The following is a 24967-nucleotide window of genomic DNA, read 5'->3' on the forward strand; positions in this document are numbered from 1 at the left end:
GCGCAAAATGTCGAATATCATGCTAGACTCACAAAGTTGCTCATATCTCTAAATAGAGAAGACTTAAGAATCACGATGGGCATACAAACTGGACGCTGCCTTCTGGCGTCACATGCCAAAAAGTTAGGCCTCGCCAACAACAGCAGATGTAGGAAGTGCCAAATGACGGAAGAAACTGTTAAGTACGTTTTATGTCGAATGTAATATGAACCACTGAATTTGTTACCGTTATACCTTCGTAGGTCTGAGCAAGTTCCTTGGCAAAGATCGCGTCCATTGCTATTAGCTATAACCACAATGTTATTGCGGCATTCACTAATTGCGTCTTCAATGGCTGGTAACGTCTGCCGAAAATCTCTTGCGAGTAAGATCAAAAACTCCACTCCGCATAGCCAACCGCAGCGATGCCTGGCTATAATAAATGGGTGCCACCTTCTCTCTTTTCCACAGCATTCCCAAATGGCGTCAGCTATCGCAAAACAGGGGTAGCTGGCGTGACTTGTTACGTATCGCCCGAATCCGCTTACACGGCTAAGTGTCAATGAATAATGATGATAATGGCATACCCAACAGACGTTATCCCGCCCTAAAGTGAACTTACCAACAATAGAGAAAATGTCTTCCCTTCTCTGTACAGCTCTCTCGTCATCTCTATGACACACTTCCAACACCACATCCTCTCACCTGCCTTTTCCTGTCACTCTTCCCTAGCCTTCTCTCTTTTTCCTTTTCTCTCATTTTCTAAGTAAGGTATTGGGAAAGGCAGGGCCCTATCTGGATGTAAATGAAATATCTTTATTGCAATCCAATACATTCCTTTCTGAAAATTCTATTAATTTCCCAACACGGCAACCCTTGTATTGGCCCTTTTTTGCCGGTGATTCACAGCAAATCGAAAAGAGGCCAAAGTGAGAACAACTAAAGAGCAAGTATTTAATTGGACGGAAGAATATAAAACTCACCATTGCTCTTTAATGGGTAATGCTGCAGCGAAAGCTCTCCTCATTTTACAGAAATCACCACGTAAGCACTGCGATTTAAGATTTCAATACACTGCATTTTTGTATTGCTATACAATATACCTTTCGATGATTGAAGTGTAATCAACCTCACCTCCAATGTATCAATGGGCGCTTTTAGCGAGCACATTCGAGTTCTATGCAAATTACTGAGAAGACAGTTTTTCAGCAACATTCGTTCAACTTCTTTTGTTTATTCGGCTGTTTGCCAGTTTTATGACATTTTATATTTTTACTTATGAATAAAATTGTTCTTCTTAATCTTATAGCGGACGCAAAAGATCCTGGGTTCAAGTCCCGGACAAAGGAACATCGAAAATTCCGACAGCGCCATATATCATACCAACGACGTCTGTTTATATTGGCTACAAGCTACCAAGCCCACACAATGGCTCTCAGGTTCGCTACATACAAAGTCGATTGACAATTTGAAGTTTTGAATATAAAAAAATTGTACTACGGAAGCCAATGGAAAGCTGGAAAGTTGATTCAAACAACCATGATAAAAATATTGTATGGTCCCACCGTTTATGACACTAGCCGTGTTTTTTTACACGCGTATACGTTTTCGTCTACGCGTAAAAAAAATGCTTATCCTCGCTTAGATAATGCTTAGGGGACCCATCTAGCGGCAGTGGTTAAACAACTAGCTACAGCACAGGGTGTACCGAAAAGCGAAGAAAAGAAAGCCTTCCTCAACCCAGGGGTAGTCACCCGTCACTTACTCCCAGAGTGGCGACGTCTCCCCCTATGCACTTCAGAATTCTGCAGTTAAACTGTAATGGACTAACTGGGAAGATCACGAAGATAGTCGATTTCATGCAGCGGCACAACATCCGCACTACTGCGATTCAAGAGACTAAACTCACAGCAAGATCTGCACTGCAAACCTGTTCTGGGTATAATGTCCACAGAAAAGATCGCATGAGCGGAAATGGAGGCGGCCTCGCGTTTACCACACACCACTCTGTGCAATATCATATTGTAACGAATTTTACTTGCAAATCCTCTTATTTGCAATCCTCTGCTAAGTTCGAATCACTAAACTGTTGAATGAATAACTCCAATATTGAATAATGTAAAAATGATTGATTGCTCAACTCAAACTGAATTACAGCGCCTCTTCATCTGTTGCCTTTTATACCCTTTGGTTTCCTCGTTCGCATTTTTCCAGAATGTACTAGCATTGTCCATGAGCTCTCAAACTTCTCAGCTATAACTAAAATTGCACAATTTTATACATCTTTTAGGCGCTTCCAGAATCTACTAGTCCAGTAGCTCTCAAACTTCTCAGATATATGCATGTGTTTGCGCATTGACTCTCCGCTGCTCGTATTCGTACATGGTACATATGTGTAGACGCAATTATTTATTCGTTTATGTAGATACATATAGATTGAATTATTGATGTGAATGTTTGTAGTTTACAGTCTCTCGCGCGCACATAGGCGTATAAGTAAATGCATCTGTGTGTGAGATCTCTCTGGGCTGCCTTATATATGTGTATACTTGATTTGATTATTAACGTAAATACTGCTTGGCATGGCCTTAGCATCGCCTTAGTGATGGGATAACTTAGTGATGCTAATCTCCGTGACAATATATTTGATCTTGGCATCGACCGCAGGGACAATGTCTTAGAACGTCAAGGCCTATCTCTCCGGCCAGGCGATGCAAACCTAGAAATCATCAACATCTACATCCCTCCTGCCACCTGTTGCCCCAGTGGATACCGCCCTAATATCAGCGCCTTACTCACTGGCAACAATCGCATTATCTTAGGCGAGTTCAATGCCCATCACGATCTATGGCATTCAAACTTGCGGGCGGACAGTAGGGATGAGAGGTTGGCGGATCAAATAGAAGAAACGACGTTCTGCACAATAAACGGAGACGCCCCCACACGTATGGTGGGAAGCTGTCACAGTTCACCGGATATCTCAATCGTGAGCGCAGAACTCGTTAACTGCGTCAGCTGGCAGCCGATGGTAACATTGGCATCCGACCACCTGCCTATACTTATTTCGCTCGAGCGTACCGCCGACTTCATCGTCACAGAAAAACGCACTTTCATAAACTTTAAAAAAGGAAAGTGGGACGAATACAAATCTTTTACAGACAACCTCTTTGCTGCCCTCCCTATCCCGACTGATGCCCGCCAAGGGGAGCGTGCCTTCTGCAAGGTCATTGAATCCGCCTCGGCACGTTTCATTCCCACCGGGAGAATTCCCGAAACTCGGCCCCACTTCCCGGCGGAGGCCGCAAATTTAGCGAGAGAACGTGACCTTATAAGACAGCTCGATCCAGGTGACCCCCAAATAAGGGATATAAACCAACGCATCAGATTGCTTGTGGATGAACACAAGCGGGCGAAATGGGAGGAGCACCTAAGAGGTTATAATCTCTCTGCCGGTGTGGGTAAACTTTGGTCCGCCGTAAAGTCGCTATCGAATCCGTCTAAGCACAATGACAAAGTTTCCATCACCTTTGGCGATAAAGTGCTGTCGGATGCGAAAAAATGCGCGAGCGCTTTCTGCCGACCATATATAATGCATTCTACGGTCGACAAAGATAGACGGAGGGCCAACAGACACGCACATAAACATAAGTTCAGCGCGTCACCAATTACCATCACCGCCATAGAGGTTGAGGATGCCATTGGTCACGCTAAACCATCCAAAGCAGTGGGCCCAGACGGCATAGCCATGCCGATGCTTAAAAGCCTAGGGAAAGAGGGTTTCAAATATTTAGCACATGTCTTCAACCTGTCTCGTTCCAGCTTTGCCATACCCGAAAAATGGAAAATGGCCAAGGTGATCCCGCTACTAAAGCCTGGGAAACCAGCTAACATAGGAGAGTCGTATCGTCCGAAGCCATTTTGCTCCCCTACTTCCAAGCAAATTTGCAGCTAGCCTGTCATCAGCATGGCTTCAGAAAACTCCATAGCACCACCACCGCGCTAAATGCCATCAGCACCCAGATAAATTGCGGTTTAAATCAAACCCCCCACCATTGAACAGTACTCGTAGCGCTAGGCCTATCAAAAGCTTTTGATACGGTCAACCATGGCTCGTTACTGCAAGACCTGGAAGGGTACCCTTCCCCCATGTTTTAAAAGGTGGACCGCAAATTATCTGGGTGGCCGGCAGGCATCGGTGCAATTTAGAAACGAAACATCAAAACCAAGAAGAATTAAACAACGGGTGCCACAGGGTGGTATCCTATCCCCACTTTTGTTCAATTTCTACATATCTAAGCTACCTTCACCACCAGAAGGAGTCACTATCGTTTCCTACGCCGATGGCTGCACAATAATGGCCACAGGCCCAGGCCCACAGATCGATGAGCTCTGCAACAGAAAAAAAAGCTACCTCTCTGATCTCTCCAGTTTTTTCGCCTCGCAAAACTTGGCATTATCACCGACTAAATCTTCCGCGACCTTATTTACAACATGGACGTCCCAAATATGGACCATTTTGAACATCCACGTCGATGGCACTACGCTACCGACTGTCCTACAGCAGAAAATCTTGGGTGTGACGTTTGATCAGGATCTACATTTTTGTGAGCAAAATCCAGAGCCGTAATAATATCCTCAAATCCCTTGCTGGCAGTACTTGGGGAAAAGATAAAGAAACGTTCATTACTACATACAAAGCAATTGCCCAGCCGATTACGTGCTACGCGTCACCCATATGGATCGCCACGGGCTGTCTTCTTATGTCGCCAGAACACCATCTACATAATGAGGCGAGAATACTCCCCATCAGGGAGAGAAATGAGATTCTAACCAAACAGTTCCTGTTGAATACCCAGAAACCTGGGCATCCCAACAGACATCTGATTGATGAGCCAACACCGCCTAGGGGCTTAAGGAGTCATCTCCGTAAACATTTTGAGGAAATACGGCACCTGAGAACCCAGCCGTATGAAGCAAAAAAACACAAGCAGGTCCTTGGTGAACTTCACAAACAGGCGTCGGACCTTTATGTCAGGAATTGGACGGTGAATCCAGTACTCAAAGGAAAGTACCCAAAACTTGTGGAAGAGGAACGCAACACAAAATGTATGCCCAGCTTGCAATGTGTCCCTACATGACACCAACCATATCTTTAATTGTAATGTGGAACCAACGCCTCTAACACCCCTTTCATTATGGTCCACCCCTGTTGAAACAGCAAGTTTCCTTGGACTCCCGTTAGAAGATATTGATGACAATTTGTGATCGGTCGCAGCTGTTAGGTGGGGCGAAGCACTGCTACCACAACAACAACAAAAGCGAAGCTACAACCATCTGATATCCATAATGTATTACATATAGCTGAATCAGTTGCGATGAATTGTGGGCACGCACCATTTTAAGAGGTGAGACATAGACACATATTTCAGTTGAATCTGAGTGTTTTTGCTCTTTATAAACGATATTTTCCCAACTATACAATATTCTAAAATTTTAATGTATGCCGACGACGTAAAACTTTTGAAGTCATACGCGTCGGTTGAAGAACGTCCTGTACTCCAGGCGGGTTTAAATTGTTTAGTTGCTTGGTGTAATGCGAATTTTATGCAGCTCAACATAGAAAAATGTAAATTCATGTGTTTTTCGTGTGGGAACGTACAGCCAGCTTCTTACACAATTAATGGCCAAACTCTGGAAAGCGTTGATGTTTTTGTCGACTTGGGAGTTACAATGTATTGCAAACATAGTTTCAACCCTCATATTAATGCCACAGTCAATAAAGCAAAAGGAGTTTTAGCATTTGTGCAAAGATGGGCAAAAGACCCAAACCAAAAACCCTTTTTACATCATTGGTGAGGCCGATATTAGAATATGGATCGATAATTTGGAATCCGCGTTATCAAGTTCATGTGGATAGACTAGAATCAATTCAAAAACAGTTTTTACTTTTCGCTTTGAGAAATCTTCAATGGGACTCTCCGTATAATCTTCCTCCTTACACTAATCGGTTGAAACTAATAAATCTTCTTACCCTTGCAAGTCGTAGAAAATTGCTAGGAGTACTATTTATGGCTATCCTTTTAAATGGATCGATTTCAAGCCCACTTCTTTTGAACGAAGTAAACCTGAATTTTCCATGCCGAGTTTGAAGGCATTATAAACCTATAATTCTTAAACAATGTAGAAGCAATTTCCAACTAAACGAATCTTTTCTATGTTTGTGTGAAGATTATAACTCTCACTCGAGAATAATTGAGGTTTCGGACTTGCTCTTTGCCCTAAAAACGGTTCTATCTTCTCTTAATAAAATGGTCCATGCTGCGGAGGTTCCACCGATGGAGTGCAAAAGGCTAGTATAGGAGGAATGGCGCAAAGGGCGGTTGGTCATAGGCGCAGATACAAATGCGCACCACAATGCGTTGGGAGGAGCAGATACGAACGAGAGAGGCGAATCTCTATTTAGTTACATCCTGCAAACCAATTTGCAGATAGCCAACAGGGGAAATGTCCCTACATACATTGGTCCAACATCCAGCAATGTTCTGGATATTACATTGAGCTCCGAGCGTGATATATCAAGGTATGATTGGATGGTTCTTGATAGACCATCCTTCTCCGACCATGCGTATATCAGTTTCAGCATCCCCCTAAAGAGGGTAGAGAAGGGAGAAACCTTTAGAAACCCTAGGTCAACGAACTGGACTAAATTCCAGAAATAGGTAGAAACAAAGCTGGGACAACCTAAAAGGTTGCCAATGTGGAGGAACTGGAGGAGTCGAATGAATTCCTAACGAGGACGCTTATGAGTGCGTATAACAAAGCTTACACTCTAATAAGATTCAGAGGAAAAGCAAATCCGCCATGGTGGAGCAATGAGATGAGTCTTCTAAGAAGACAGGTAAAAGAAAAGTTTAAGCTCGCAAAGACGGCGGAAAGCGAAGCGTGCCGGGAAGAGTACAGGGATCTACTGAGGATCTACAAGCGTGAAATTTCCAGGGCGAAGAGAATCTCATGGAAAAGTTTCTGTGCGGACATAGAGTGCTCCAGCAAAACAGCACGATTGAAAAAAAGTCCTAGCAAGGGGAAAGATAGTCCAGGGACTAATAAAGAAAGAGAACGGGGAATGGTCACGTAATAGTGAGGAACCCCTTGAGGTGCGTTTCGACACACATTTGCCATCGGGAGACGATTTAGAAGAGCCAGCAGACATCACTCACACTTCGAGCGTGTAGTGCTGGGCTTGGTGACCGATACCAAGATCGAATGGGCAGTGACGTTTTCTAAGTATAAGTCGCCGGGACCAGACGGTATATTCCCGGCTGCTAAAAGTTTCAAGGATGGCGATCGTGGAATGGCTTAAAATAATATTCGATGGGTGCATAAGGCTGAATCATGTACCCGACTCTTGGAGAACTGCTCGTTTAGCTTTCCTACCAAAGGCGGGGAAGATCGGTCACGTGTATCCCAAAGTCTATAGACCCATTAGCTTAACATCATTTCTGCTCAAAATCTTTGAGAGGCTGATAGATGTGTACATAAAGTCCAACGTGGATGAAAAGCTGCTCTCCACAACACAGCATGCGTACACCAAAGGCAATTCGGTAGACACCGCATTGCATAGGGTGGTAATAAGCATAGAGAAATCCCTGGAATATAAGGAGTATGCTCTAGGAGTCTTCTTGGACATTGCCGGGGCTTTCAATAATGTTTCTAAATGGGCGATTATGGATGGTCTTAATTACATTAAAGTACATCCCGCCTTAATCAGATGGATCGGCTGCATGTTAAATTGCAGAAAGATTACATCACAATGGGGATTGTACGAGGCCACGAAATCAGTGGACAGGGGTACGCTGCAGGGAGGGGTGCTATCACCTCTGCTGTGGCCGCTGCTCATCAACCAACTGCTCAGACGATTCGATGAGGGACCCGTAAAACGTACGGCTTACGCAGATGACGTTGCAATTGTCATAAGTGGAAATTGCCTTCCAACGATTAGTTCTTTGATGGATCGGTCGCTTCGGGATATTCATACCTGGGCATTTAATGTCGGGTTGAAAGTCAATGCGGAGAATACGGATATGGTCTTGTTTACAAAGAGGTACAAGGTCCCAAATTGGACCAGGCCTAAGTTAGGAGGGGTGACCTTACAGGAGAAACCTTGCACAAAATATCTAGGAATCATCCTAGACAGTAAGCTGTCATGGAAGCTCAACGTGCAGGAGAGGGTGAAGAAGGCCTCAACGGCACTCTATGCATGCAAAAGAATGCTGGGGTGTACGTGGGGCTTATCGCCCTCTCTTTCTCGTTGGGTTTTTACAGCGATTGTAAGCCCTATTCTACACTATGGAGTTCTTGTTTGGGGGAAAGCCACACAAAAAACAACATATCTCAAAAAATTAGAGGGGGTATGCAGATTATCGATGCTTAGCATTACGGGAGCTCTGAAAACAACCCCAACGGCTGCACTGTATGCCATTCTGGCCATTCCTCCTGTAGACCTGGCAGCAAAGAACATAGAATTAACAACTGCAACCAGACTCGGTGCCTCGTGGCAGCTTGAGCGCCGACCATATGGCCATAGTAGTATAGCGTCACCAATCACAAGACTAACAGACTACCTGATTCCCTACCTGCGCTTCGAGGGTGATCTTAAGGCCACAATAGAGGTGGACGGTTGGCGCAAGGGTGCGCAACTGGCGGACGGGGCGATACATGTGTACACAGATGGTTCCAAAGTAGAGGAAGGAGTAGGGTCTGCGGTATACTGTGCTGATCCGGAAATAAGCAGATCCTACAGGCTTCCGGATTACTGTAGCATATTCCAAGCGGAAATATTAGCCGTAACCAAAGTAGTAGAAACCCTAGAAAAGAATAGCTTAAGCTGCAACCGTGTTAACTTTTATATTGACAGTCAAGCAGCAATTAAGGCAATAATCTCGCATAGCACAGCATCTAAATGCGTGTTAGGGTGTAAGCAGTCTCTGGAGAATCGGGACAGGGAGAAGCATACATCTATATTGGATCCCAAGGCATATGGGAATAGATAGGAATAAAAAAGCGGACGAACTAGCTAAAAAGGGCGCATCCCTCGAAGCTTGCTCCGTAGACGTCGCAATTAGACTGCACGAGCTTAGCGAAGGCGAGAGGTGCACATGATCGACCAAGCGCGAAATGCGTGGGTTCAAGCGCGGGGCTGTAAAGTGTCGAAGATTATGTGTAGGTCTTACAACCTTAGACTAACAAAGTTGCTTCTATCATCAAAAAGAGAGGACTGTAGACTCATGACGGGTATTCTGACTGGACACTGCCTTCTGGCGTCACATGCCTTTAAATTAGGCTTGGTCAGTGATAGCAGATGTAGGAAGTGCGGGTTGGAGGAGGAAACGATCAAGCACGTTCTGTGCTCGTGCCCTGCACTTGCCGGGCTAAGATTCCAGCTATTAGGAGTGAGACATGGGTCCTGCTTTTTGATAGGGTTTTTCAGTTTGGTCGTTAAAACAAACTTCTGGTAACAGTTCAACCTAACCTAACCTCTCTTAATAATTAAAAAATTATATTTATACTTTTAATCTATTTTATTTTGTGAATCTATATTTCTCAGCTGATGAGTTTCTCTGTAGCTGAGCGGTTTTAGATCTCGACACTTAAGAAGTCACTGCCTCTCAAAGACTCGGTAACAATAAAAATTATAAATTATAAATAAAACATAAATAAGAATTAGGTTACAAAAAAAAACTATGTATGAATTAAAAAACATAAAAACAAAAAAAAAAAAAAAAACAAGTAAGGACGGGACTGTCTTCGGCTGCGCCGAAGACTTTATACCTTTCATGAATGGGGCTGAACAATAATCTTATGCTGTTCGTAATCTCCGAATAATCGGATGTATAAGATAAGAAATATATAATGAACAGATCTACATACCTAAACGATTTTTAAGATAAATATAAAATAAAAAATAGGTAGGTACGTTGTGTGAGGATGCAAAGTTTCAGGTTTTTTGTGGTCTGCTTGTAAAAACTATGACTTCGAATCACGTATTTCAACAATATATGACGTAAACGTAACTATTTGATGAATTTTGAAACTTCTAGCCGTAAAAAAGGGGCAAACAAATACAGTTTATATGGGGTATATAATATATATACCACCGATCTCTATGATTTTTTCAGACAACAATATATGCTATATACGTAAGCATTCGGGGAAATTTGAAGCTTCTAGCTGTTAAAATGGGATGAAATTGCAAAAAAAAAATATATATATACTATATATATATACTATATATATATACTATATATACCATCATATATATATTATATATATCACCGATCTCTATGATTTTTTACACAACAATATATACTATATACGTAAGCAATCGGTGAAATCTTAAGCTTATAGGTGTTAAAATGGGGTAGAAATTGCGAAAAGTTTATTATCTGAATAATCGGTTGTATGAGATATATACTATATATACAACCGATCTCTATGATTTTTATAGACAACAATTTATGCTATATACGTAAGCATTCGTTGAAATTTGAAGCCTCTAGCTCTTAAAATAGGGCAGTAATTACGAAAAGTTTCTTATCTGAACAATCGGTTGTGGAGGATATATTCTATATATACGACCGATCTCATCAATTTTTTCAGACAACAATATGTGCAATATACGAAAGTATATGGTGAAGTTTGAAGCTTCAATTTGTTAAACTGAGGAAGATATGACAAAAATCCTCTTTTTCTGAAAAATCGGTTGTATGGAGGATATATGCTATAGTGGTCCGATCCGGCCGGTTCCGACAAATGTCTAAACGGACACCCAAATACACCCGCTCACCAAATATTGTTAAGATATCTCAAAAATTGAGGGACCAATTTGCATACAAACAGACAGACGGACAGTCGGACATGACTAAATCAAATCAATCCTGATTATTTCGGTATACTTAATGGTGGGTCTATCTATTTTCCTTTAAGGACTTACAATTTTCGGTTTCGTGACGAAATTAGTATACCATTTCATTTTCATCAAAGGTATAAAAATAGGTAGGTACTTTGTGTTAGGATGCAAAGCGTCACGTTTTTTGTGGTCTGCATGTAAAAACTATGACTACGAATCACGTATTTCAAAAATATATGACGTAAACGTAACTATTTGATGAAATTTGGTGAATTTTGAAGCTTCTAGCCGTAAAAAAGGGGTAAAAGTGACAGTTTATATGGGGTATATAATATATATACCACCGATCGCTATGATTTTTTCAGACAACAATATATGCTATATACGTAAGCATTTGGTGAAACTTGAAGCTTCTAGCTGTTAAAATGGGGTAGAAATTGCGAAAAGTTTCTTATCTGAACAATCGGTTGAATGAGATATATACTATATATACAACCGATCTCTATGATTTTTTTTTAGACAACAATATATGCTAATACGTAAGCATTCGGTGAAATTTGAAGCTTCTAGCTGTTAAAATGGGGCTAAAATTGCGAAAATATATATATATACTATATATACACTATATATATATACTATATATGCCACCGATCTTTATGATTTTTGCAGACAACAAAATATGCTATATACGTAAGCATTCGTTGAAATTTGAAGCCTCTAGCTCTTAAAATAGGGCAGTAATTACCGATCTCATCAATTTTTTCAGGCATCAATATGTGCAATATACGAAAGTATATGGTGAAGTTTGAAGCTTCAATCTGTTAAATTGAGTAAGATATTACAAAAATCCTTTTTCTGAAAAATCGGTTGTATGGTGGATATATGCTATAGGGGTCCGATCCGACCGGTTCTGAAAAATGTCTAATCGGACACCCAAATACACCCGCTCACCAAATTTTATCAAGATATCTCAAAAATTGAGGGACTAGTTTGCATCCAAACAGACAGACGGACATGGCTAAATCAACTCAGCTCTTCAACCTGATTATTTCGGTATACTGAATGGTGGGTCTATCTATTTTCCTTTAAGGACTTACAATTTTGGGTTTCGTGACGAAATTAATATACCATTTCATTTTCATGAAAGGTATAATAACAGGATTAGCCTGATTTCATCGGGCCACTTGAGAGCAGTGCGCTGCCACAACGTCCGAGAAAAAAAAATGTGTATTGAAATTTAGTAGTACTAATTTTATGCGCGGCAATTTCAGAAGAGTAGATAAAGTTTGACGCTTAGCAGTCCATATAAAGTTTAAGCGTAAATTTCTATAGATGTAAAAAGAAAAAACACAGCTACTATTAACGTTTTTCCCGCTAAAAAAAAAATTTGAAGTTTCACATTTTATTTTGTTATTGTTTTTTTCATTCCTTTTTATTACATTTGATTTTAAAATATTAAATTCCGCAAACACTTCAAGGATTTACCCATGGTCGACCAGAATAACGGTTGTACCTTATTATTTTTTTATAATGCAAAAAACTTCCAAAAAAACTAACTTAACCGACGTAAAGGGCCCATTACTGATACTTAGCATAGACTACACTTGACTTGAGAACTGTCACTTACAGTTCTGTTAAATGAACATTGCATGTTACTGATTACTCAAAACTTAGCAACACTTAACTTGACTTAGAAGTCTGTTGAATTTTGATTGCCTATGTAAGTCCTAATTGACGTTTACATTTTGAGATGCCATTTGTTTGTTTCCTTTTCATTTTGACATTTTGTTATACAAATTGACATTTACTGATTATGACGCCAGATTGTATGCGCTAAGTGGAGTATAATCGTGGCTAAGTTGCCAAGCTTACGTCAAGTATATGCTAAGTATCAGTAATGGGCCCTTAAGTTTTCAAACTTTACCTTTCATCTGTCAAAATTGAGATATTTATCCCATTGGCAGAGGGTCTCAATAAATAATAAAAAAAAATTCTTAACCCTCTAGTTCCCAAATTTTATTTTTAGTGAAGTAATGGGTAGGCATTACCCTAAAATTATAGGTTCTTTATCAAGAAAGTGAAATTGTTTGCGTTTTCAGATTATAAAGACCTAAAACCTTACCCTACCTTTAGGCGGCTTTGGGAAAGAATACCAAAAAAAATGCTGGATCAAAATTCTTCAAATTCAGTGTACAAAGTACGTTTATTAAACAAAACCAAAAGGTTTCAACAGAATTCAATACAAAACAAACAATATTTCTTATTATTATTATTATTACTATTATTATTATTATTATTATTATTATTATTATTTACACTTATAAAGAAAACTTTACTGAATAAAGTCATGTTTTTGAGCATAAATAGGTAGTTACTTCAAATTATTTATGATGGAAATTGAAAAAACTTGTAAAAAGATATATTCAGATTACACTTTCGGAATTCAATTTGAGTTTCGAAGCTGCAGCTAGGACATTTACAAGCTTTTTTACCCGTGCGTGATAAAAACGATGGAAAACGTTCGACTCCATCGTAGCGAAAGTCTGCAGGAGGTAAGTAATTTTTTTTTCCTGTACACTTCTTTTGAACAGTTTGACGTGGATGCCCAGGAGCCCTTGGTATGCGATCTCTGCTCGGAAGTTTGGCAGTTGGTACTGCCTAGCATGAATGTCAATATTGTTGACTCTTCTGAACAAAATATAGGCGTTTATCATGGTCAAATCAAGCAACTGTACAAAAAGTCGGTTTGTATAATTGCTTCTCTTTACTGGAATCTTATAGCGACCAATAAGCCCATCCATGAGGTCGACACAATCCATGAGGTCGACACCACCCATGTGAGTATTGTATTCGTGGATTACATTCGGGCAATCGGCATCAACAAATTTGTTTTCTGATCGAACGAAACGTGACAGAAAAGTCAACTCCTAAAGCAGATCCGCAGAATTCAGTGGAATATCCACGGGATTATTTCTTGAGATCATTATCGGTCGGAAGTTTACAATTCGGATTTCGGTTTGAAGTTTTATCCAGCACTAAGTTCTTCTTGCGCCATAAAATTTTCCTAAGACTGTGATTTTGGATCAATATCAAAAACTAACCCGTTAAAGCTTTCTGCATAGTTTACGATGTTTTCTTCAGGTTGGATGACAAGCTGCTCGCCAGATGCTTTGCGTTTACGATACTGTGATCGATAAATATTTGAGGGAGCCGAAGCAGAGGGGGATAATACCTGTGCGAACGACGCAGGACTTCCACTCGAATCGAGACACATTTCTGACTCCAGCACAGAATCTGACAAATTTACTGCTCTGTTGATCACCTCGTCATTTCCAACGTTGACTCTTCTTCAAAATCATCTTCCTCTAAGAGGTCTTCGAAATCTTCCACGTGCCGATAACTTACACTTTTGTCTATGATCCATTTCTGTTTCATTAAAACTTTAGGGTTTTTCAAACTTGCCGAAAGATTTTATTTGTTCCGAGTTATCCCAAGACAGCCTCTAGACGGGTTATCTTCAAAGATGTACCAAAGCTGCGAAAAACCTATTGCTTTAATTTTATATAATTTTTGTATTCCGAATACCACCAGAAACACTAGAATAATTTTTATTGTCAGTTGAAACCACTTTTAATATTTTTATTTAATTTTCGAAATATACACTCTGCGAAATAATTTGTCCGAACCATTGTAACCTTTACCAAGTAGCGCAACTAACAGCTGATCGCTCAAAATTTGCACACACATACAAACATCACTAATGGCCATATTACGGAAATCTTAGGGAAATTGAAGTTAAATTTTTAAACAGACATAAAATGTTATAATTTTGGAATATATAGCATCTAGGACACCTTAATTGCAGTAATTGAAAGAAAATGTTTGCTTGTACTCAAGTATTTAATTATTTTTGCTAAATTTATCTTTAATATTGATGCAATGATTGATCCAATGCAACTCTGGTCTTCCTACTGTTCTTCATACCACTCCATTCGAGTGCCTATTTTCACGGCCTACGAGTGCCTTCCATTCTATTCGCAACATAACCTCGAATTAAGCTGCCAAACTATATAGTAAACAATGGTTTACGTTCCGAGTGAATTCAGTGCAGCCACTGTACGAATTTCGAATTTACTTATTACTTTCGGAGACGTTCGGAAACACATGATAGCAATTTCGTAACTTGCCCGAAATAGCAGTCTACGATGGATTGCGTGATTGGGCTGATAAATTTTTCAGGGTCAATTTGAGCCATGTAACTAAATACCGTTTAAAATGAATTGACTTTTTGAATTGTAAAAAAAATACAATAAATAAAAATGGTCACCTTGCAACTTAAAACAGGAATGCTTTCAATACGTTTTCAAAATTAGACGAGAAAATATAAGCTATCGCAATGGTGTCTGGTAGACTACCACGTCAGTGGAATAGGGAAACTTACGCCCCTATTATGGACTTATACGATACACGATAAACGCTTGCAATATGTTATACCGTATTATGAAATAAATTCTAGCGTGTGAAACCCGATCGTTAGCGTTTATCGTGGTATTGCCATACGCTAACTGTCGCATCAGCTGTTCAATTTTCTACGCTAGCTATAGTTGATAAATTTTTGCACGATACGTTGGGAGCTATTTAAATAAAAGTAAATATAAAATTATTACAAAATCCAAAAGAATCCAACTAAAGCCTCATTCCCAACACTCTGTTGCAACACCCTGGGCAAGAAACTTTAAAGTGACACAATCCTTCAAAATATTCGGGATGAATGACCTATTTTTACGGGCCCGCATACTTCTACTTCTTTTAAGAAATACTCTGAAATCTCTGAAAAATTTTCTACTTACTATTCCAAAAACAAAATACAATTTTTCAAATTTAGAAAAATTAAAAAATAACAATAATTATCATTAGAAAAAAATTATTGTTCTGGCCTTGAGCTCGAATCGAACCTTGAATCATTTATCAATAGGCCGATAAAAACAAAAACAATTGTTAATGAACCATGAGCACTTGGGAATGTCAAACAAAGTAACTGACAATAAACAAAAATCCAGCATTATCAGTGATTTGCACCAGATGGCGCAACACTGAATAAATATAGTTGGTAAAAAGGAATAGAAGTAGCAAATTTGCCAGTCAAACAAACCACCGCTGTATAGCTAAATGGTTAGCGCAGCATGCCTAAAGCGTACTGATGATGAAGGCTTAGCACCCTTCGAAATGGATCTATCTGCGCAGCTATAGCAGGTTGTCTGAAAAATTTTCTACTTACTATTCCAAAAACAAAATACAATTTTCCAAATTTAGAAAAATTTAAAAATAACAATAATTATCATTAGAAAAAAATTATTATTCTGGCCTTGAGCTCGAATCGAACCTTGAATCATTTATCAATAGGCCGATAAAAACAATTATTATATATTTTTTATTAATCTTTTTTTTTTACTTTTAGTATGTCAAGTACTTACATTGTAGAGTTCATTTCAAGAAGATTGGACGCATCTCTCAATTTTCTCCTTTCTATGGCCTGTATGCGAGTTTCATCAATTTATTCATTTGAGTTTATTTAAAAGCAACGGGGGTTGCAGAAAACGTTTTATTATTACATCTTTTAAAAACTTTTGCCACTTTTACGTACAAACCAATTCAGTTGTTAGTATTTACGTTTTCTTTTGTTATCTGGTTCGTATAGATTCAATTTGTAAACAAAACTCTGCTGTCATTCACAATAGTACATCTATCGGGCGTGTGGAATTCGCAATACGAAAGCTGATTTTTTGCGATACGCAAGCGTTCATCGTCTATCGTATGAAAATTCATATTAGGGGTGTTAATTCACGTCAGTCGCAGAGGGTTAAGCTGGAGACATTGGTGCTTTATCGGTAACCGTATCAGTAACCTTTTAACAGCTGATTCGACCAACCTTATGAGAATCAATGCAATCGATTATTGGTGCCGCTAAAGTCGTAACCGTATCGTAGCCAACCAATTGGGTTTTGGTTTACCGTCGTAACGATAAACAGCTGATTACGTTAGGGATACGGATACAGCGATACGACATACGGCACCAATGACTCCAGCTTTAATCGGTATTTGAAGATTAAGAATATACAAGTAATTTGGCAACACTATAGAGGAACAGATGATACGGCAAACAAAAGAAATTAGCAAATCACAAAAAACAGCAACGAACCCAGCGAAACTGTAAACAAAATGGATGTAGACAAGAAATAAACGAACAGCCCATAGTGTACAAGTACAAGTGTGTTGACTTATCTGTCAAGCATTCTGACAGGCACTCGCTGGATTCGGAATGACAGCGAATTCAAAATGGATACCATTACCGAATGCTCCGAATGATTGAAAAATTGAAAAAGTCCATACGATTGGTAGTCAAAAATGTTGTCGTTGAGACCAAAAATGCGACTCTAGACCTGAGATTTCCATCAGGTGAGCGAGGCTGTTTGTAGTTTTGACGTTTATCGCTTAGTGAACACACTTGGTATAGGTACACTATGGAACAGCCTACGAATAAAATCAACAGCGTACGAATCTCAATAAATTATTTGCAAATTGCACATGAAACAAAGTGGTTGTGTTAAAGAAGTAAATACTTAGCGTTTTTTTGTCTTTATAATTTAAAAAAAGTGTATTATAAATCTGTAAAGTGAAGTACTGAAAGACTAATAAATAATAGCTCTGGTGTGCAGTAGCAGAGACGCATTGGCGAGGAAATTCAAGGGCAACAAATAAGAGTCACAAATTCTGCTAATACGTGAGCTTGGAAGCAGTTGGCGAGATTAGAGGAAGAACCAAATAGTTGGTAAATATATATTATTTAAATTACAAATATTTATGCGCAATTCATTAAATAAAAAAAGCAGATTTTGAAAATGAATAATGAAAATGAAAAAAAGTGCGTTATAGGAGCCGTGGTTAGAATTTCGTCATATGATTTAACGTTATTTCCCCAAGCGGGCTAGGGGGTCAGAATATACCCGCTGTAGGTATGCCTGGCGGCCACCGTGGTGTGATGGTAGCGTGCTCCGTCTACCACACCGTATGCCCTGGGTTCACACAACGGGCAAAGCAACATCAAAATTTTAGAAATAAGGTTTTTCAATTAGAAGAAAATTTTTCTAAGCGGGGTCGCCCCTCGGCAGTGTTTGGAAAGCGCTCCGAGTGTATTTCTGCCATGAAAAGATCTCAGTGAAAACTCATCTGCCTTGCAGATGCCGTTCGGAGTCGGCATAAAACATGTAGGTGCCGTGTCGCAAATTTGTAGGGAAAATCAAGAGGAGCACGACGTAAATTGGAGAAGCTCGGCGTTAGATCTCTTTGGAGGTTATCGCGCCTTACATTTATTTTTATTTATTTAGGTATGCCAGTCGTAAGAGGCGACTAAAATACCAGATTCAACGGGCTGTGTAGTGAAACCCTTCAGGTCAGCTTCTCCAAACCTAATTGTCAACCTCACCTATCCGCGGCGAATTCTGTTTCACCAAAAGGAGAGGCTCTGGCGACTCCAAGCTCCTCATGGAACTTGGGGGTGGGGAGGGAGGGATAGCCTGAAGGTTTAATGTGGCCATATAAATCGTTCCCGAGATGGTCGGGCTAGCACATTAATGGCGCTTTGTTACCGGAGCGTAACGGATCTGTATCCGGAAAAGGACCATCACATCGATAACACTCCCCAAAGCCTTCGGGGAGCAACTTTATCGCTATAACAACATTTAACGTTATTTGTTTCTTCTTGTTTGTGTAATTAATCTGTAGATGCAAACTGGCGTTGGTGAAGTATAAAAACCAAGGTTTGTTGGTATTTGTTAAATTGTTGGTTCCGATGATGTTTATTTTCTCTGCTCGTAAAATGTATATAGGAGTTGGTTTGAAATTGCTGGCGTTGCATTATGTGGTATTGTTTATGTTGTAAAGACTCCACATTTGTGTTTATAATTAAATGAGAACAACTGAAACCCGAAGGCATATACCTTGTATGCTTTATTTTGCTCCAGAAAAGCATTTGTGTCGTTGAATCTGATCTTTTGAATGCTGACGGTTTGGAAATCAAACACCGCATTTTGTGAGCTTTGTTTTACAAATAAACAAAGGCTAAACAATGCTAAATCTGTATATAAAATGGTTTCCCACACATATTTGTAAAAAAAAGAGGATGCCGGATTTCGATAAAGGGACTTCCCCGCCTTGAAACATTTAAGGTCTGCACTTATGGGAGCTAGCAAGGCATGAAGTGGCATATAGCCGCTGTTTCCAGTTAGGTGTTGGGAAAACTTCCGAGTTTACTATTGATAGTTTTACTTTAACTTAACTAGGCTGAGTCTTCAGTACCTAAGGAAAAGATACTTCTTTAGGAACAAAAGAGATATTCGTTAGGCTGATGTTGAACTTAATATTGCCTTTAGGGATTCCGGATGCAAGTAAAAGCGAAGGTACGAAGTTGAAAACCTCCAAAAACACTATTCTCAGAAAAACGAGATATGCTTCTTCGAGCCAAAGACTAGGAACGCTGACTTAAGAACCTATTTTTTTAACGAAGTGGTCCACGCACATTAGTAAACATTACCAGGCAGACCGATGAAGTCGAACAATATATAAACGTCAACTATAGACAACAACAAGATCAGGTTGGTTAGGGTGTTCGAATATACTCGCGGTAGGTATGCCTGTCGTAAGAGGCGACTAAAATACCAAATAGATTCAAGGGGTTGTGTAGCGCAACCCTTTCAGGTTGCAATACATAGCTTCTCCAAACCCATTTGTCAACCTCACCTAACCGAGGCGGTGATCATTAACAACCGATCCTCTGGCGACCTCGAACTCCTCATGGATCTAGGGGGTGGGAGGGCGATATGGCCTGGAAGGTCGCATGTGGTCATAACAAATCTTTCCCGACGTTTGGGCTTGGTACCGGAACGTACCGGATCTGCATCCGGCGAAGGACCATCAACATCGATAACACTCCGGAGGACCTTCGCGAAGTGTCCTTATCGCTACAACAACAACAACAAGATCAGGATCTACATTTTGGTGAGCATGCAACCGCAATTGTACCTAAAATCCAGAGCCGTAATAAAATCCTCAAATCTCTTGCCGTAAGCACTTGAGGTAAAGAGAAGGAAACGCTCAATTCCACTTACAAAGCAATTGGCTGACAGATTGCAGGCTACGCGTCCCCTATCTGGGCGCAAAGCCTATAGGTTACCTACTGGAAGAAAATACAGGCCTGGCAAAACACCGGTTTCAGAATGGCTACGAGCTGTCCTCTTATGTCTCCAGAACACCACCTACACAATGAGGCGAGTGTTCTCCCCATGGGGGAGTGAAATGAAATGCTGAGCAAGCATTTACTTTTGAATACCCAGAAACCTGGGAATCACAACAGACATCCGATGGAAGAGGCCACAACTCTCAGGGGCTTAAGAGGTCATCTGCGTAAGCATTGTGAGGAAATACGGCACCTGACAACACAGCTGTATGAAGTAAAAAAAAAAAAACAGATCCTCAGTGATATCCACAAACAGGCGCCAAACCTCTCGCAGAAGAGGAACGCACTTTCCCCAGGGAGACGCGCTTCTCTACTGGCCCAACTTCGATCAGGGTACTGTAACAGGTTAAACTCTTACCTATCCTATCTTAACCCCAAAATACATTACGTATGTCCTGCATGCAATGTGTCCCCTCATGACACCAACCACCTCTCCAATTACAATATATAACCAACACCTCTAACATCCCTCTCACTATGGCCCACCCATGTTAAAACTGCAGGTTTCCTTGAAATCCCGTTAGAGGATAAGGCTGACAATTGGAATTAAAGTACTTATATGCTATATCAGGTAAAGCACGCAGCATGCTCCAAGATACCATGGCTCGATCTGAATCCCATGTATCTAAAAGTTGATATCTATGACGTCAGTGGTAATAGTTGTACCATGCTGCTCCTTTTCTTCTCTAAACACAAACCAATTGGCTGCCAAACAAGTAGAAAACTTCTTGGTAATTAATTGCACCATGCCGCGCACTCGATGCAAGGCTCAAAATAAAATAAGGACACAAAGCACAATAAAACGATGGAAAAAATCAACAATCAAATTAAATCTACCCAATAATATTGTACTGCCGCAAAACTTGTTCCTTTTCATCACCAAAGGCAGGTTTGAAAGACCATACATAGCAAGCAAACTTAAAATTGAGTTATTAATAAAAAATTCTGAATCAATTAACAGGTTTTAATCCTAAGCTAATGATATCTTGAAAATACTAAAGAAATGTTTCTTGTTCATTTCAAAATTGAAGTCGTAGGCTAGAATTTCTAAATATATGTATGTATATATTTTATTGCATATTTGAGCTCACGACTTAAAGATGTTCTTTTGATAATTTTCAGCTCATATTATATAAGTCATAAATTCAAAAATTCAGCCATTGCGACCTAATTTCCAGCAATCAAGTTACTATCTGCATACGTAATTCAATATATAGTTACTGTTAAAACAAATCATCGAAGAACGTAACAAAGCTAAAAAAAAAAAACCAACTGCTGTTGATCCATATACAATGACTAATGTACCAATCACCTAAAAGTACTTTCTATGACATGATTGTCTGTTTATCTATATCCATTGTGTTGTCTGTCTGGAGTTCTTTGTACAAGAGCATATACATTTTTTAATAAATACACATGTTCATTATAATGCATAAACTCAGTTGCTTTGTTTACTAAACTGTAGGGCTCGATCAGACAATAAAATTACCTCCGAGATAAACTATTTGAAAGCGTGCATATGTACTTAGCATGCCGTTTAAACATAGTTTTTTCTCTTTACCTTAATGCTCTCACATCTTAACTACTTTACCACCGTTTGATATTACAAACTTAATTAAAAACAAGTAAAGGTGCCTAAGTTCGGGTGTAACCGAAGATTATATACTCAGCGTGGTAGGGTTCTTATTCCCAGCCAGCATTTTTTGAAAATTTTGATCAAAAAATATTTAAATATCATACCCCAAGATTTAAAAACGCTCAAATTTAAAAGTATTTTCTATTCGAAAATTAGTGTATCGTCGGGAGAAAAATGTACCTTAAACGTGATTATTCTTTAATAATCATTTATGATTCATATTTCGAAACGCTTTTTTCTTTTTTATTCATAATTGATATCATTGTAAAATTGAACTTTAATTGTTTTAGAGTAATATTTGACTGCTTTTCACAGTCATTTTCTGATAATATTCGTGAACATCTCGTTTTGGTTGAGATTTTTGAATGATTTTCGAATACGATTATCATGCATTTTTTTTTTTTTTTTTTTTTTTTTTTTTTTTTTTTTTTTTAATGGACGTTGTGGCAGCGCGCTGCCCTCAAGTGGCCCAATGAAACCAGGCTAATCCTGTTCACGCGATCGATTTATATATATATATATAATAACTTTTTTTTTTTTTTTTTTTTATTTTGCCGAGTCTTTGATGGGCAGCGGTTTGTCAAGCGTCACGATCTGAGACTGCTCAGCTACAGAAGAAATTTCATCAGCCAAGCGTAATACTTAAAGAGAACAGAAGCAAACGTATTATACATTAATTTAGAGAGGTGAGAACAATCTTTTTTATAGAAAAAAGGGAGTCCGAGCTATCAAATGTGTTTGAGTGAGAGTTATAATCTTGGCATAAACGCCGAAAAGGTTCATTTTGTTCGAAATTCGTTCTACATTGTTTCAGCAGAAGAGGTTTGAAGTGTCTCGATGTCCGAGAGGGAACGCAAAAGTTCACTTCATTCAGAAGGAATGGGCTCGAAATTGATCCATTTAAAAGTTTTGTCATAAATATCACACCAAGCATTTCCCTTCGACTAGCAAGAGTTGGAAGATTGATAAGCTTTAATCGATTAGTATAAGGTGGAAGATTAGTTAAAGAGTCCCATTGGAAATTTCTTAAGGCAAATAGTAAAAATTGTTTTTGTATTGATTCGAGACTGTCTGCATGGACTTGATAACGCGGATTCCAAATTATCGAGCCGTATTCTAATATTGGCCTAACTAATGTTGTAAAAAGTGCTTTAGTTACCGTTTAACAAATGCAAAAACACCTTTGCCTTTATTCACTGTAGCATTAATATGAAGATTGAAACTAAGTTTGGAATCCATCATGACTCCCAAGTCAATAAAATTATTTACAGTTTCTAGACTATAGTTGTTAATTGTATATGAAGCTGGTGGCGAAACTCTCCGAGAAAAACACATGAATTTACATTTTTTGAGATTGAGCGGCATATAATTTACATTGCACCAGGTAACCAAGTGATTTAAATCCATTTGAAGCAAGGAATGTTCCTCAACCGAGGCACATGATTTGAAAAGTTTTACATCGTCTGCGTACATCAAGATTTTTGAGTATTTAATTGTACCAGATATATCGTTTATGAACAACAAGAACAGAATCGGACCAAGATGGCTGCCCTGAGGAACACCAGAAGAAACATTGATGACCCCAGAAAGTGTATTTTTAAAGATTACTTTTTGCGTACGATAACCAAGATACGAAGAAATCCAACATATAAGACGGGGTTGAAAACCGAGTTGACTGAGCTTATGAATAAGTAATGGGTGTGATACTTTGTCGAAAGCTTTACTGAAATCGGTGTAAATTACATCAGTGTGAAGGCCTTTTCTAAATCCATTAGAAACGTGGGTGGTAAATTCTAGTAAATTGGTGATAGGTGATTTGCCCTTACAGAACCCATGCTGCGAGCTTGCAATTATGGGGGAAATAGGGAATGTTAGGTGGTGGGTAACAATAGCCTCAAATAACTTTGGGATAGCGGATAACTTTGCTATGCCCCGGTAGTTTTCTATTGAAGACCTGCTTCCATTTTTATGAAGCGGAATAAGAAAAGATTCCTTCCATATTGTTGGGAAAATGCCATAAATTAAAGATAAATTAAATAAATCTGTTAGCGGCTGATAGATGTTTGCGGCACATTTTTTAAGAAAGTGTGTCGGGATCCTGTCGGGGCCGTATGAATATGATACTTTTAAAGTTTTTAAATAAGATAATACATCTTCTGAAGATATAAATGGAGCTCTGATTGAATAACATGAATCAATATGGTATGGGTATTCATTAGGTGGAACGTTGGTCTCAATAGAGTAATTTGATTTGAAAAATTCCGCAAAGAAGTCGGCGATCTCTTGATCATCGCTGGAAATATTATCTTGGAATTTCATGGATGATGGAAACCCTTTCACCCTGCGTTTAGAATTTACGAATCCGTAAAATGCCTTCGGGTTGCAAGTTATATTTCTTTTCATTTTACAAAGATAAGCTTTGTAACACTTTTTGTTCAATTGAAAATACTTGCAGCGTAGAATCGAGTACTGTAAGTAATGGTTATGTAAACCCGTCTTTTTGAACAACTTGAAAGATCGAGACTTTTTATTCTTTAAAATTTTCAGCTCTTTAGTGAACCATACTTGGCTTGTATCGGAATGTACACAAATCCGCTTAGGTACGTATTTTTCAAAAAGACAGTAAATGGTATTGTAAAAGTGAGAAACGCTTTGCTCCACATCAGCATTAAATGTTGGCCACACTATTCGAGATAGATCACGATTTAATTTTTTAAAATTGGCCTTCGCAAAGTCGAAGCGATAACTGGAGTCGTATCGTTTATTTCCGCTGTTACAAGCATAATTTACAACTTCGTAAACTATTTTGAGGGAAGGGTGGTAAGCATCTTCAGGTTCAATAATGGGTTCGCATCGACTAATGGAATATTTAGATTCATCATCCACAAAGGCTAAATCCAACACTCTTCCGAATTTATTCGATTGGATGTTGATTTGTTGAAGGCACAGCTCAGACATTCCGTCTAGAAATTCATTGTTGGAAGACTTTGACGAAACTGGTACGATATTAAAGTCAGAGATGCACCATGATATGTGTGGCATATTGAAGTCACCCAAGACAATAATGGAATCGGAAGGCTTTAGCATCGAATTAACAGTTCTTAGCAAGGAAATGTGATTCATATAAACGGACAGTTCAGAAGATGGCGGGATA

General features: G+C 39.2%; 1 protein-coding gene across 1 annotated transcript in view; it reads left to right on the forward strand.

Annotated features, from left to right (window-relative positions):
• The first annotated feature begins 17412 nt into the window (after positions 1 to 17412).
• Positions 17413 to 24967, forward strand: part of CtsL1 (cathepsin L) — an 82685-nt gene continuing 75130 nt past the window's right edge. The window contains exon 1 of the mRNA XM_067771475.1: positions 17413 to 17714. The gene's annotated coding sequence lies outside the window, so the exon portion shown is untranslated. The remainder of the gene's footprint in view (positions 17715 to 24967) is intronic.

This window comes from Eurosta solidaginis, chromosome 3 (assembly GCF_040869045.1).
Source record: "Eurosta solidaginis isolate ZX-2024a chromosome 3, ASM4086904v1, whole genome shotgun sequence".
Lineage (NCBI taxonomy): Eukaryota > Metazoa > Arthropoda > Insecta > Diptera > Tephritidae > Eurosta > Eurosta solidaginis.